General features: G+C 44.2%; 3 non-coding genes and 1 pseudogene across 3 annotated transcripts; all 4 read right to left on the bottom strand.

The window, feature by feature from the left end:
• Window positions 1–1996: 1996 nt before the first annotated feature.
• LOC130378780 (U1 spliceosomal RNA) lies at window positions 1997–2161 on the bottom strand. Its single transcript, XR_008894919.1, has one exon. It is a non-coding gene; the product is annotated as a U1 spliceosomal RNA (small nuclear RNA).
• Window positions 2162–3098: 937 nt separating this feature from the next.
• LOC130378795 (U2 spliceosomal RNA) lies at window positions 3099–3289 on the bottom strand. Its single transcript, XR_008894930.1, has one exon. It is a non-coding gene; the product is annotated as a U2 spliceosomal RNA (small nuclear RNA).
• A 3846-nt stretch (window positions 3290–7135) lies between these two features.
• Window positions 7136–7271, bottom strand: LOC130378788 (U1 spliceosomal RNA; annotated as a pseudogene).
• Window positions 7272–10474: 3203 nt separating this feature from the next.
• Window positions 10475–10665, bottom strand: LOC130378791 (U2 spliceosomal RNA). Its single transcript, XR_008894926.1, has one exon. It is a non-coding gene; the product is annotated as a U2 spliceosomal RNA (small nuclear RNA).
• Window positions 10666–14505: the final 3840 nt, after the last annotated feature.

The following is a 14505-nucleotide window of genomic DNA, read 5'->3' as shown; positions in this document are numbered from 1 at the left end:
AGGCCACCTGCTGCGTTGACCTACGGCCCACCCCCTGTGTCGGCAGCACCCATACTGCTGGTCCTCCCCGCACAGCCACAGGCCCCCTCCGTCCTGTTTCGTGGGCCATCCTGCAGCCAGAGCCTTGTCCCTCCTGCACCAACAGTGAAGACATTCATGCCTAACAAGTCCTCAAGGCCATGTGGGGCTTGCCACATGCCAAACTGTGGTGGACAGTGGAAGAGGTACAACCCTTTCAAGGACAAAGTGGCTGGAAGCATGCAGAAAATGTTTTCCTACTGTCCATCCACTAGGAAGTCCACTACCCCTGGCTTTTACAATGTGGTGTATGACAACTTTGAACACTTTAAGAGTGTCGTGGATGCAGAGTTGGACAGGAGGACTGTGTAAATACCTGGAAATGCGTGTGTGTATGTGTGTGTGTGTGTGTGTGTGTGTGTGTGTGTGTTGTGTGTGTGTGAATAACTTACCTCTGTGATGCCACTGTTCCTGTGCCATCTGTAAGAGAGAGAAAGAGGCTTGTTTGTGTGTGTTTGTCTTTGTCTTTGTGTGTGTTTTTTAAAGTGCTTCATTAAGCACTATCTATTTATTTATATCGTTCAAAAAAAAGGCACTTTGCAGATTTACTTGAAGTTCTTTTGTTCGCTTTTTATTTATTATTATTTATATTGCTGTTAAAATTAACTTTGTAGTATCCATTCTGCTCTATGTTCAATATCGAGGCCAATCTTTTAAACCATAATCAGTTCCAATCTAACACAATCAGTTTACATACCCTTTAGTGGTTGTTCATGTTCAGATAATCTGTGTTTTTGTCATGCATGTTGTTTGTCTTTGTCAGCTTCATGTCTTTGTGATGTTTGTATGTATTTGTCTGCTTCAGTTTTAACAAAAGTTTGCTCAAGAAAACACAAAAGGGAGGAACAGCTTGAGCCTTTATTTGTTGATTGGTCACCCGAGTCTATGGATAATCATGTTCATTATTGCACTTTAGCCTGTACAAGCCAATTGTTGATTTGTATCTTAAGTACAAGTGTGTGTGTGTGTGTGTGTGTGTGTGTGTGTGTGTGTGTGTGTGTGTGTGTGTGTGTGTGTGTGTGTGTGTGTGTGTGTGTGTGTGTGTGTGTGTGTGTGTGTTCTTTAATTGTTGAGTGTTTTTTATTATTATTAATGTTATTTATATGTGCCTGTCCTTGTGATAGTGTGTATGTCTGTCAGCTCCATGTTTAACTAAATGTTTGCAAATGGTAGTACATGTTTGTCTCTCGTCTCATGCTCTCGTGTTCTCGCCTGTAGATCTGTACCTAGTCGTGGTGGGCGAGCTTTTAACTAAAATGATCTTGTTTATTTGTGTTTATATGGATTGCCTTTTCAATGAAACACATTCTGGTTGAAAAATAAAAGTTGTAAAAGTATTTTGGAGTCTCAGTGTGCTTGGGTTTCAGAAGGGGTGGGGTATTGGAAAGAAAAAACACACCAAAGAAATTAGAAGTCCTTGTGTCTTCACTCCCGCAACCAGAGGTGTGAATACACCCCCACTGTGATGGCTGCACTCCCTGTGTGGTCAAAACAATGAGTTCTGTGAATGGCTCTTATTATTTTTCTTAATTCAGCCCAAAAATGTAACAATTTAACACTTTTCCACTTGATTGTATGAATCTCATCAGCTACATCCACTCAAAGTATGAAAATAATAAACAAAACATCCAGCAGACTAGTGGATTTTGATAATCTAGGCCTTGCACATGACATTTCTGAAAATAAAACCACCCACCATTGGCCACCAGATGGAGCCGTCCGTTTTGATCCTCGATCCTTTTGGATCGATCCCAGAATTGAGGGATAGGGACTTTGGGGGGGTAATGAGCCATTCCCAGGCGGTCACCCATCCAAGTACTAACCAGGCCGGACCCTGCTTAGCCTCCGAGATGAGACGAGATCGGGCGTGCTCAGGGTGGTATCATTCATAGCTATTATTTCTTTAGAACAACATGATCAGGGGAGAGCGCGAACGCAGTCCCCCACTACCAGAAATTATGCAATCGAGATTCCCACATTTGGGGAATTCGCACGGGTCAGCAACAGCCTCAGTGCAATGGCTGAGCCTCGCTATGGGTGAACCACCTTCTTGATCATGGTATCTCCCTTGCCAGGTAAGTATGAGTTGTACACTTTCAGGTGGGCTGAACGATGCCCACGCGTGTTCCCCAGGAGAACGGTTGCAAAGCATTCGGAGATGTCTAGACTTTAATAAACACTGTAGACCACCGGTCACACGATGACAGGCGAATCTGAAATCAGCGTGATGGAAGCATAACGAAAGGAAACCTGGAGGTCCGAGTTATCGACACGCCACAGAAAGAATCCTTTTTTCTTTCTTAAACAACAGAATAGTGGTGGCGAGATGATGCCTCATGAAACGTCAAAGCCTCGCAGCCAGGTGAACCATTAAAGTGGTTCGACCTCGAAGCTTCAAATGAGTACGCTAGGGACAAGGAATGAAATTATGATGAAAGAAAGAGTTTCCTGTGATGATGTGATGTTTGCTTCGTACAACATCAAAACGTTTAAGAATTAAAGTCATTTCAGTGATACGTGTGAGTGTGCCGTTCATAAATATCTCCCGAGCTCATGGTAGAGAACAAATCATTTGACAAAGGTTTTAAGTCATCCCGGGCAAAATAGATTGTCTTATAACTACAGTAGCCTACTAATAATTGTAATAATAGAACTGCATGATGTCTGAGAACGAGTGTGATTAATTACATAGCCATAAAAGTGATCTTGGAACTGGGTAGGGTCTTCTTTTTGTAGAAATGTGCCAATTGTGAACCCATATCGCGGAACAGCCCGAGATGAAGCCTCGAACGTCACGCGCCACGTCATTTCGCCTATGTGATACGGAGCTTCGCTGGGGGAGGAGCCGAGGTACTCGACACACGCCCCGATGCCTCGACGCAAACCATAACATCACTACAACAGAATATCGTTGGAGTAATTGTAAACAGTGCGTTTGTGAATTGTAAATGACACTCTATTGTCTACAGGCGGACGGGTGTACTCTCAGGAGTAGTTTAGTTTTGTTTTTCACAGTGAGAGAGGGGTGCACAGGTCCTGGAGTTACTGCAATACCAGGTCGATGCGTGGAGTGGACGGAGCAAGCCCCTTTTCCATCTCCCAGTTCGAAAAATCAATTTAATATATGGTCCCCGGGTAGGGGACGTATCAGATATTAAACAGATAAGAACAGATACTACACTTGTTCTTAGCCAAAAGGCAGAGAAGCGATGCACACACATGCTCAGACCAAGAGGCTAGCTTCCCAGACACGTCGCTCCACTTGGCGGTTTAACAGACAACGACGAAACAAAAAGAAGACCAAGCAATCTGTGTGCGTGTTTGTGTGTCTGTGAAAGCTGGAGAAATAAACCGAGGTCGCTACATCTCTTTGCTGCTGCCTGCTGGCAGTCTCACTATTCCGTCTGCATGTTTCACAAATAGAGTTTGGAGCAGTGGAGGCTTATATGAGACTACAGGTGAAGCAGTGAGTGAACGAAATGTTGAATGTATTTTCTTTCTTTATTTATTATTTATTATGTTACCTTTTTATATTAGACCAGTACGTGAGTGCACTGAATTTCGTTGTACTTCTGTCCAATGACAAATAAATATATATCTATAACACCCGGAACTCTATTGCAGCCAATGAGCTCGAGTTGAAAAAGAAAATAGCTTACAGCACGTGGTATTCCCCGGTGAAGCAGTCAACGGAGGATTCACTCAGGTAAATTGTATCCCCTGCATCGTTTGCTAGTTAATAATTAGACATTTTTTTTTAGGGTTTGTATTAAGCTGTTTCGATTTTGTAGAAAGAGAAAAGATTTCGACCGTGTCATAACGTGGTCGTTGTGTATAAAGGGAAGACGTAGAGGTTACGTTTTTAGCTGCTGGGTAGACTTTAGTCAACCTATCGCCGTTTTGTCGGTGAGCAACCATATTACCCGTGGGAAGTCTCGTTTTAATCGTGGCAATCTAAGCTTTCCAACGGTGTATGGCATTACTATATTCACCCAAGGGTTGTTGAAATAATAAGCTGATTAATGTGTGTTTTGTGACGATAGCTAGGCGCGGCTAACGACACTGTTTACAATAGTAAGGGCTACGTCGCATACCTGCAAACTTGTTGCTTTTCGGCGACAATCAACGTTTTCTTGGTCAATTTGATGTGGATATGTGTTAATATGGGTAAATGTGACTGTTGAGACAACAGCTGATGCGAGAGTAATTGTAACATGAAGCAATTTGGCGACCGTGTTAATCTCTTGACAATCTGGCGAGCTTGTTGTCCTAGGCTAATACACCAACAGCAGATTTCTGTATAATAAAGGGCTACATATTGTCAATCTAAATGATCTGCTTTTAGTTTTACTCATTTATTCATGTTTTACAGTACCAGATGGAACATGCCTACACATCAGTGCACCGTGTGCGACAAGACATTCGGTGAAAAGTCCAACCTGGCGAGTCATCTGAAGATCCATGCAGACGCCAGGGAGACCTTTACCTGTGATGTCTGCGGGAAGAGCTTGGCCACTAAACCATCGCTGGTCAGCCATCAACAGCTACACCAGTACCCCAACATCATTTTGTACCGGCTAGGAGAGGCCAGGCTGTACTGTACAGAGGCAGCAAGGTCTGTGGCAGAGGCCCGCAGCAGCACTGTTGTTAACCCTAAATGGCTGGATCTCAAGACAGCAGAGACCTTTGGAAAGGTCAGCTGGTCATCACGTTCGGGAAGCACGCCGGTCAGACCTTCAGGTGGCTTGTGGAGAATGATGTCGGCTGGCTGGTGTGGCTGCTGTTCCAGTACTGCCAGCAGGGAGAGCAGAACGAGCTGCTGAAGTGGCAGAAGGAGCGACTGCTCCGCCAGACCGGCCTCAGGTCCAGTACCGGCACATCCATCACCAGGCTGGAAAGAGACGTGGTGAGAAGCGGAGCTAAGTTGTCATAAGCACTTTGTTTCACCTGTTGGCTGTGGAAAGCAAATAGCACACACGTCATATCAATACTGATCACATGTGTATTTTATATTCCCAGATTATTTGTTGATGAGCCTGTGACTCCAGCGAACCGGCCCGTTCAGCCCACTGGGTTTGTCGTCCTCCACCCGGCTGAAGCCTGCTGCGCTCACCCCCATTCTGCCGAGGCCTCCTGCGCCCACCCACCTCCAGCCGAGGCCACCTGCTGCGTTGACCTACGGCCCACCCCCTGTGTCGGCAGCACCCATACTGCTGGTCCTCCCCGCACAGCCACAGGCCCCCTCCGTCCTGTTTCGTGGGCCATCCTGCAGCCAGAGCCTTGTCCCTCCTGCACCAACAGTGAAGACATTCATGCCTAACAAGTCCTCAAGGCCATGTGGGGCTTGCCACATGCCAAACTGTGGTGGACAGTGGAAGAGGTACAACCCTTTCAAGGACAAAGTGGCTGGAAGCATGCAGAAAATGTTTTCCTACTGTCCATCCACTAGGAAGTCCACTACCCCTGGCTTTTACAATGTGGTGTATGACAACTTTGAACACTTTAAGAGTGTCGTGGATGCAGAGTTGGACAGGAGGACTGTGTAAATACCTGGAAATGCGTGTGTGTATGTGTGTGTGTGTGTGTGTGTGTGTGTGTGTGTGTGTGTGTGAATAACTTACCTCTGTGATGCCACTGTTCCTGTGCCATCTGTAAGAGAGAGAAAGAGGCTTGTTTGTGTGTGTTTGTCTTTGTCTTTGTGTGTGTTTTTTAAAGTGCTTCATTAAGCACTATCTATTTATTTATATCGTTCAAAAAAAAGGCACTTTGCAGATTTACTTGAAGTTCTTTTGTTCGCTTTTTATTTATTATTATTTATATTGCTGTTAAAATTAACTTTGTAGTATCCATTCTGCTCTATGTTCAATATCGAGGCCAATCTTTTAAACCATAATCAGTTCCAATCTAACACAATCAGTTTACATACCCTTTAGTGGTTGTTCATGTTCAGATAATCTGTGTTTTTGTCATGCATGTTGTTTGTCTTTGTCAGCTTCATGTCTTTGTGATGTTTGTATGTATTTGTCTGCTTCAGTTTTAACAAAAGTTTGCTCAAGAAAACACAAAAGGGAGGAACAGCTTGAGCCTTTATTTGTTGATTGGTCACCTGAGTCTATGGATAATCATGTTCATTATTGCACTTTAGCCTGTACAAGCCAATTGTTGATTTGTATCTTAAGTACAAGTGTGTGTGTGTGTGTTCTTTAATTGTTGAGTGTTTTTTATTATTATTAATGTTATTTATATGTGCCTGTCCTTGTGATGTGTGTATGTCTGTCAGCTCCATGTTTAACTAAATGTTTGCAAATGGTAGTACATGTTTGTCTCTCGTCTCATGCTCTCGTGTTCTCGCCTGTAGATCTGTACCTAGTCGTGGTGGGCGAGCTTTTAACTAAAATGATCTTGTTTATTTGTGTTTATATGGATTGCCTTTTCAATGAAACACATTCTGGTTGAAAAATAAAAGTTGTAAAAGTATTTTGGAGTCTCAGTGTGCTTGGGTTTCAGAAGGGGTGGGGTATTGGAAAGAAAAAACACACCAAAGAAATTAGAAGTCCTTGTGTCTTCACTCCCGCAACCAGAGGTGTGAATACACCCCCACTGTGATGGCTGCACTCCCTGTGTGGTCAAAACAATGAGTTCTGTGAATGGCTCTTATTATTTTTCTTAATTCAGCCCAAAAATGTAACAATTTAACACTTTTCCACTTGATTGTATGAATCTCATCAGCTACATCCACTCAAAGTATGAAAATAATAAACAAAACATCCAGCAGACTAGTGGATTTTGATAATCTAGGCCTTGCACATGACATTTCTGAAAATAAAACCACCCACCAGTGGCCACCAGATGGAGCCGTCCGTTTTGATCCTCGATCCTTTTGGATCGATCCCAGTGTTGAGGGATAGGGACTTTGGGGGGTCATGAGCCATTCCCAGGCGGTCACCCATCCAAGTACTAACCAGGCCGGACCCTGCTTAGCCTCCGAGATCAGACGAGATCGGGCGTGCTCAGGGTGGTATCATTCATAGCTATTATTTCTTTAGAACAACATGATCAGGGGAGAGCGCGAACGCAGTCCCCCACTACCAGAAATTATGCAATCGAGATTCCCACATTTGGGGAATTCGCACGGGTCAGCAACAGCCTCAGTGCAATGGCTGAGCCTCGCTATGGGTGAACCTTTTTATTATTTTTTATTATTTTTTTTTTTTTTAGGCGTTTATTTAAGTCAGGCACAGAGTTACATTTTACAACATGGTTTCAAGGTCAAAACACATTCAAAGGTTAACAAGCAAAATAGTTACATTTTACAGCAAGGTCAACGCATTCAAATGTTAACACAAAATTCTACATAACTCAGTGTTCTCTATTTTCCAGAGTTCCTTACATACCACAATTCCATATCGTTCCTTGTCCCTCCACACATAATCCTTTACCAAGGTTGTGCTCAAATTAACGATTGATTCCGCTGAAAACAAAAGGCTCTTGTACACCATTAGGTTACGACACCTCCACATCGACTCTTTTGTGCAATTAATCAAGGCCCACCATCTTTCCCAGCCCTTACCGTCACCACTCTTTATAACCCCATACAGGACATCTGATTCCGTTGGGACTCTAAACAGGTCACCCAGCCATGGCCCCAATAAGCGCCAAACCCTCCGAGCCACCCCACATGACCACAACAAATGTGAAACATCCTCATCTCCACCACACCCCACCCTGGGACATCTTGCACTCTTAGATGACCCCCGTCTCTTCAGAAAGTCTCATGTAGGGAGACACCTCTGAACTGCCTGCCAAGCGAGCTCTCTATATGCATTGAACAAAAAAGGCGCATTGACATTTCTCCACACCCTAAGGCAGCTGGTTTCAGCCAGGACGCCAACAGTAACCAGTCTTGACCGTTCGGGGCTCAAACAACTCTCCACAAAGGCTCGGTCTACCCGACCAACATCCCGCCACTTTCCAGACTTTACAAAGGTCACCACCCTTTCATACAGCGGAGGTCTCTTCTCTGCATGAGGTCTTTTTAGGCACGGTCTTAACCCCACTTTCCTTAGGACTTGATGGCCTACCCAGAACATGGCGAAATTTGGCCATAGGCTCCTCCTATTTTCGTTTAGTACTGCCTGCAATATGGGCGTCAGGAATAGAGCCTCCATTTTCTTTGCTAGATCAGGGACATTTTGACCCCCTTTCTGCAATGGTCTATACATTATCTCTCGTCTAATTCTCTCTTGCTGCGCTCCCCACACAAACTGAAAAATGCATCTTCTCAGGGCTGTCATTACATGCTTGGGGGCTGGAATTGTTGCGGCAAGGTAAGTGAGAGAAGCAACGATTTCTGAGTTGATCACCAGTACTTTCCCCGTAAAGGTGAGATTTCTTTGTTCCCATTGGAGCAGTTTACCTTTAATCATTGGTAGTTTTTTCTCCCAATTAATATTTTCCATATTTTGCCCAATCTCTAGTCCAAGAATCTTAATTCTCTCATCCCTTTGGACCAGGCCGTGGTTAAAATTAGGTTCAGGCCAATTAAGATACAAGATTTCACTTTTTGACCTATTGAGTTTGGCACTAGAGGCGGCGGAGAATTGGTCACACCAATATAGCACTTTGAGTATTGACTTATTGTCTGTGCATAATATTGTTAGATCATCCATATACACGGCTAGCTTGGCTTCCTGTCCCCCGCTTCCAGGGACTTGGAGACCATGAATAGAAGGGTCTTCCTTTATAGCCCGAGCCAAGGGCTCCATGGCAAATATAAACAACATAACAGACAATGGGCATCCCTGTCTTACTCCTGAGCAAACTTCAAAGGTGTCAGTGGAGTGACCATTGATAACAACCTTGCTTAAGCAGTCAGTATACAGCAAGTCAATCCAAGCTCTAAGCTGAGGCCCAAAACCAAGTTTAACCAGGACTTTCCTGAGGAAGGTATGGCTAACCTTGTCAAATGCTTTTTCCAAATCTAAGGCGGATATACATAATGGCAGTCTGCGGTCATATGCGTAGAGGTAGGAATCTCTGACTAAGGCAAGACTTTCACTCATGCATCTTCCAGGTATTGCACATGTCTGCTCTTCCCCCACAATCTGCCCAGACACTTGTTGCAGGCGGAAAAAAAGGGCTTTTGCAAGGATCTTTCTGTCTACACCAAGCAAGGTAAGTGGGCGCCAGTTCTTAATGTCTTTTTTGTCTCCTTTTTTGTAAAGCAAGGAGATGATACCTGTTCTTAAGGATAATGGTAGATTATTACTATGCAAACTTTCATTAAACATCTCTAAAAGTGGGTCTTTTAATATATCCCAAAAGGTAACATAAAATTCTTTGGGTAACCCATCAGCTCCTGGGGCCTTATTATCTTGCATGCTCTGTATGGCTTTGGTCAATTCATTTACATGGGTGAACCACCTTCTTGATCATGGTATCTCCCTTGCCAGGTAAGTATGAGTTGTACACGTTCAGGTGGGCTGAACGATGCCCACGCGTGTTCCCCAGGAGAACGGTTGCAAAGCATTCGGAGATGTCTAGACTTTAATAAACACTGTAGACCACCGGTCACACGATGACAGGCGAATCTGAAATCAGCGTGATGGAAGCATAACGAAAGGAAACCTGGAGGTCCGAGTTATCGACACGCCACAGAAAGAATCCTTTTTTCTTTCTTAAACAACAGAATAGTGGTGGCGAGATGATGCCTCATGAAACGTCAAAGCCTCGCAGCCAGGTGAACCATCAAAGTGGTTCGACCTCGAAGCTTCAAATGAGTACGCTAGGGACAAGGAATGAAATTATGATGAAAGAAAGAGTTTCCTGTGATGATGTGATGTTTGCTTCGTACAACATCAAAACGTTTAAGAATTAAAGTCATTTCAGTGATACGTGTGAGTGTGCCGTTCAAAAAAATATCTCCCGAGCTCATGGTAGAGAACAAATCATTTGACAAAGGTTTTAAGTCACCCCGGGCAAAATAGATTGTCTTATAACTACAGTAGCCTACTAATAATTGTAATAATAGAACTGCATGATGTCTGAGAACGAGTGTGATTAATTACATAGCCATAAAAGTGATCTTGGAACTGGGTAGGGTCTTCTTTTGTAGAAATGTGCCAATTGTGAACCCATATCGCGGAACAGCCCGAGATGAAGCCTCGAACGTCACGCGCCACGTCATTTCGCCTATGTGATACGGAGCTTCGCTGGGGGAGGAGCCGAGGTACTCGACACACGCCCCGATGCCTCGACGCAAACCATAACATCACTACAACAGAATATCGTTGGAGTAATTGTAAACAGTGCGTTTGTGAATTGTAAATGACACTTTATTGTCTACAGGCGGACGGGTGTACTCTCAGGAGGAGTTTAGTTTTGTTTTTCACAGTGAGAGGGGTGCACCGGTCCTGGAGTTACTGCAATACCAGGTCGATGCGTGGAGTGGACGGAGCAAGCCCCTTTTCCATCTCCCAGTTCGAAAAATCAATTTAACATATGGTCCCCGGGTAGGGGACGTATCAGATATTAAACTGATAAGAACAGATACTACACTTGATCTTAGCCAAAAGGCCGAGAAGCGATGCACACACATGCTCAGACCAAGAGGCTAGATTCCCAGACACGTCGCTCCACTTGGCGGTTTAACAGACAACGACGAAACAAAAAAAAGACCAAGCAATCTGTGTGCGTGTTTGTGTGTCTGTGAAAGCTGGAGAAATAAACCGAGGTCGCTACATCTCTTTGCTGCTGCCTGCTGGCAGTCTCACTATTCCGTCTGCATGTTTCACAAATAGAGTTTGGAGCAGTGGAGGCTTATATGAGACTACAGGTGAAGCAGTGAGTGAACGAAATGTTGAATGTATTTTCTTTCTTTCTTTATTATTTATTATGTTACCTTTTTAAATTAGACCAGTACGTGAGTGCACTGAATTTCGTTGTACTTCTGTCCAATGACAAATAAATATATATCTATAACACCCGGAACTCTATTGCAGCCAATGAGCTCGAGTTGAAAAAGAAAATAGCTTACAGCGCGTGGTATTCCCCGGTGAAGCAGTCAACGGAGGATTCACTCAGGTAAATTGTATCCCCTGCATTGTTTGCTAGTTAATAATTAGACATTTTTTTTTGCGGTTTGTATTAAGCTGTTTCGATTTTGTAGAAAGAGAAAAGATTTCGACCGTGTCATAACGTGGTCGTTGTGTATAAAGGGAAGACGTAGAGGTTACGTTTTTAGCTGCTGGGTAGACTTTAGTCAACCTATCGCCGTTTTGTCGGTGAGCAACCATATTACCCGTGGGAAGTCTCGTTTTAATCGTGGCAATCTAAGCTTTCCAACGGTGTATGGCATTACTATATTCACCCAAGGGTTGTTGAAATAATAAGCTGATTAATGTGTGTTTTGTGACGATAGCTAGGCGCGGCTAACGACACTGTTTACAATAGTAAGGGCTACGTCGCATACCTGCAAACTTGTTGCTTTTCGGCGACAATCAACGTTTTCTTGGTCAATTTGATGTGGATATGTGTTAATATGGGTAAATGTGACTGTTGAGACAACAGCTGATGCGAGAGTAATTGTAACATGAAGCAATTTGGCGACCGTGTTAATCTCTTGACAATCTGGCGAGCTTGTTGTCCTAGGCTAATACACCAACAGCAGATTTCTGTATAATAAAGGGCTACATATTGTCAATCTAAATGATCTGCTTTTAGTTTTACTCATTTATTCATGTTATACAGTACCAGATGGAACATGCCTACACATCAGTGCACCGTGTGCGACAAGACATTCGGTGAAAAGTCCAACCTGGCGAGTCATCTGAAGATCCATGCAGACGCCAGGGAGACCTTTACCTGTGATGTCTGCGGGAAGAGCTTGGCCACTAAACCATCGCTGGTCAGCCATCAACAGCTAAACCAGTACCCCAACATCATTTTGTACCGGCTAGGAGAGGCCAGGCTGTACTGTACAGAGGCAGCAAGGTCTGTGGCAGAGGCCCGCAGCAGCACTGTTGTTGACCCTAAATGGCTGGATCTCAAGACAGCAGAGACCTTTGGAAAGGTCAGCTGGTCATCACGTTCGGGAAGCACGCCGGTCAGACCTTCAGGTGGCTTGTGGAGAATGATGTCGGCTGGCTGGTGTGGCTGCTGTTCCAGTACTGCCAGCAGGGAGAGCAGAACGAGCTGCTGAAGTGGCAGAAGAAGCGACTGCTCCGCCAGACCGGCCTCAGGTCCAGTACCGGCACATCCATCACCAGGCTGGAAAGAGACGTGGTGAGAAGCGGAGCTAAGTTGTCATAAGCACTTTGTTTCACCTGTTGGCTGTGGAAAGCAAATAGCACACACGTCATATCAATACTGATCACATGTGTATTTTATATTTCCAGATTATTTGTTGCTGAGCCACAGCCTGTGACTCCAGCGAACCGGCCCGTTCAGCCCACTGGGTTTGTCGTCCTCCACCCGGCTGAAGCCTGCTGCGCTCACCCCCATTCTGCCGAGGCCTCCTGCGCCCACCCACCTCCAGCCGAGGCCACCTGCTGCGTTGACCTACGGCCCACCCCCTGTGTCGGCAGCACCCATACTGCTGGTCCTCCCCGCACAGCCACAGGCCCCCTCCGTCCTGTTTCGTGGGCCATCCTGCAGCCAGAGCCTTGTCCCTCCTGCACCAACAGTGAAGACATTCATGCCTAACAAGTCCTCAAGGCCATGTGGGGCTTGCCACATGCCAAACTGTGGTGGACAGTGGAAGAGGTACAACCCTTTCAAGGACAAAGTGGCTGGAAGCATGCAGAAAATGTTTTCCTACTGTCCATCCACTAGGAAGTCCACTACCCCTGGCTTTTACAATGTGGTGTATGACAACTTTGAACACTTTAAGAGTGTCGTGGATGCAGAGTTGGACAGGAGGACTGTGTAAATACCTGGAAATGCGTGTGTGTATGTGTGTGTGTGTGTGTGTGTGTGTGTGTGAATAACTTACCTCTGTGATGCCACTGTTCCTGTGCCATCTGTAAGAGAGAGAAAGAGGCTTGTTTGTGTGTGTTTGTCTTTGTCTTTGTGTGTGTTTTTTAAAGTGCTTCATTAAGCACTATCTATTTATTTATATCGTTCAAAAAAAAGGCACTTTGCAGATTTACTTGAAGTTCTTTTGTTCGCTTTTTATTTATTATTATTTATATTGCTGTTAAAATTAACTTTGTAGTATCCATTCTGCTCTATGTTCAATATCGAGGCCAATCTTTTAAACCATAATCAGTTCCAATCTAACACAATCAGTTTACATACCCTTTAGTGGTTGTTCATGTTCAGATAATCTGTGTTTTTGTCATGCATGTTGTTTGTCTTTGTCAGCTTCATGTCTTTGTGATGTTTGTATGTATTTGTCTGCTTCAGTTTTAACAAAAGTTTGCTCAAGAAAACACAAAAGGGAGGAACAGCTTGAGCCTTTATTTGTTGATTGGTCACCTGAGTCTATGGATAATCATGTTCATTATTGCACTTTAGCCTGTACAAGCCAATTGTTGATTTGTATCTTAAGTACAAGTGTGTGTGTGTGTGTTCTTTAATTGTTGAGTGTTTTTTATTATTATTAATGTTATTTATATGTGCCTGTCCTTGTGATGTGTGTATGTCTGTCAGCTCCATGTTTAACTAAATGTTTGCAAATGGTAGTACATGTTTGTCTCTCGTCTCATGCTCTCGTGTTCTCGCCTGTAGATCTGTACCTAGTCGTGGTGGGCGAGCTTTTAACTAAAATGATCTTGTTTATTTGTGTTTATATGGATTGCCTTTTCAATGAAACACATTCTGGTTGAAAAATAAAAGTTGTAAAAGTATTTTGGAGTCTCAGTGTGCTTGGGTTTCAGAAGGGGTGGGGTATTGGAAAGAAAAAACACACCAAAGAAATTAGAAGTCCTTGTGTCTTCACTCCCGCAACCAGAGGTGTGAATACACCCCCACTGTGATGGCTGCACTCCCTGTGTGGTCAAAACAATGAGTTCTGTGAATGGCTCTTATTATTTTTCTTAATTCAGCCCAAAAATGTAACAATTTAACACTTTTCCACTTGATTGTATGAATCTCATCAGCTACATCCACTCAAAGTATGAAAATAATAAACAAAACATCCAGCAGACTAGTGGATTTTGATAATCTAGGCCTTGCACATGACATTTCTGAAAATAAAACCACCCACCAGTGGCCACCAGATGGAGCCGTCCGTTTTGATCCTCGATCCTTTTGGATCGATCCCAGTGTTGAGGGATAGGGACTTTGGGGGGTCATGAGCCATTCCCAGGCGGTCACCCATCCAAGTACTAACCAGGCCGGACCCTGCTTAGCCTCCGAGATCAGACGAGATCGGGCGTGCTCAGGGTGGTATCATTCATAGCTATTATTTCTTTAGAACAACATGAT

The sequence above is a fragment of the Gadus chalcogrammus genome, unplaced genomic scaffold, assembly GCF_026213295.1.
Source record: "Gadus chalcogrammus isolate NIFS_2021 unplaced genomic scaffold, NIFS_Gcha_1.0 GACHA101, whole genome shotgun sequence".
Lineage (NCBI taxonomy): Eukaryota > Metazoa > Chordata > Actinopteri > Gadiformes > Gadidae > Gadus > Gadus chalcogrammus.
The sequence above is the reverse complement of the archived record's forward strand: the minus strand, read 5'-3'. Positions and strand labels throughout refer to the sequence as shown.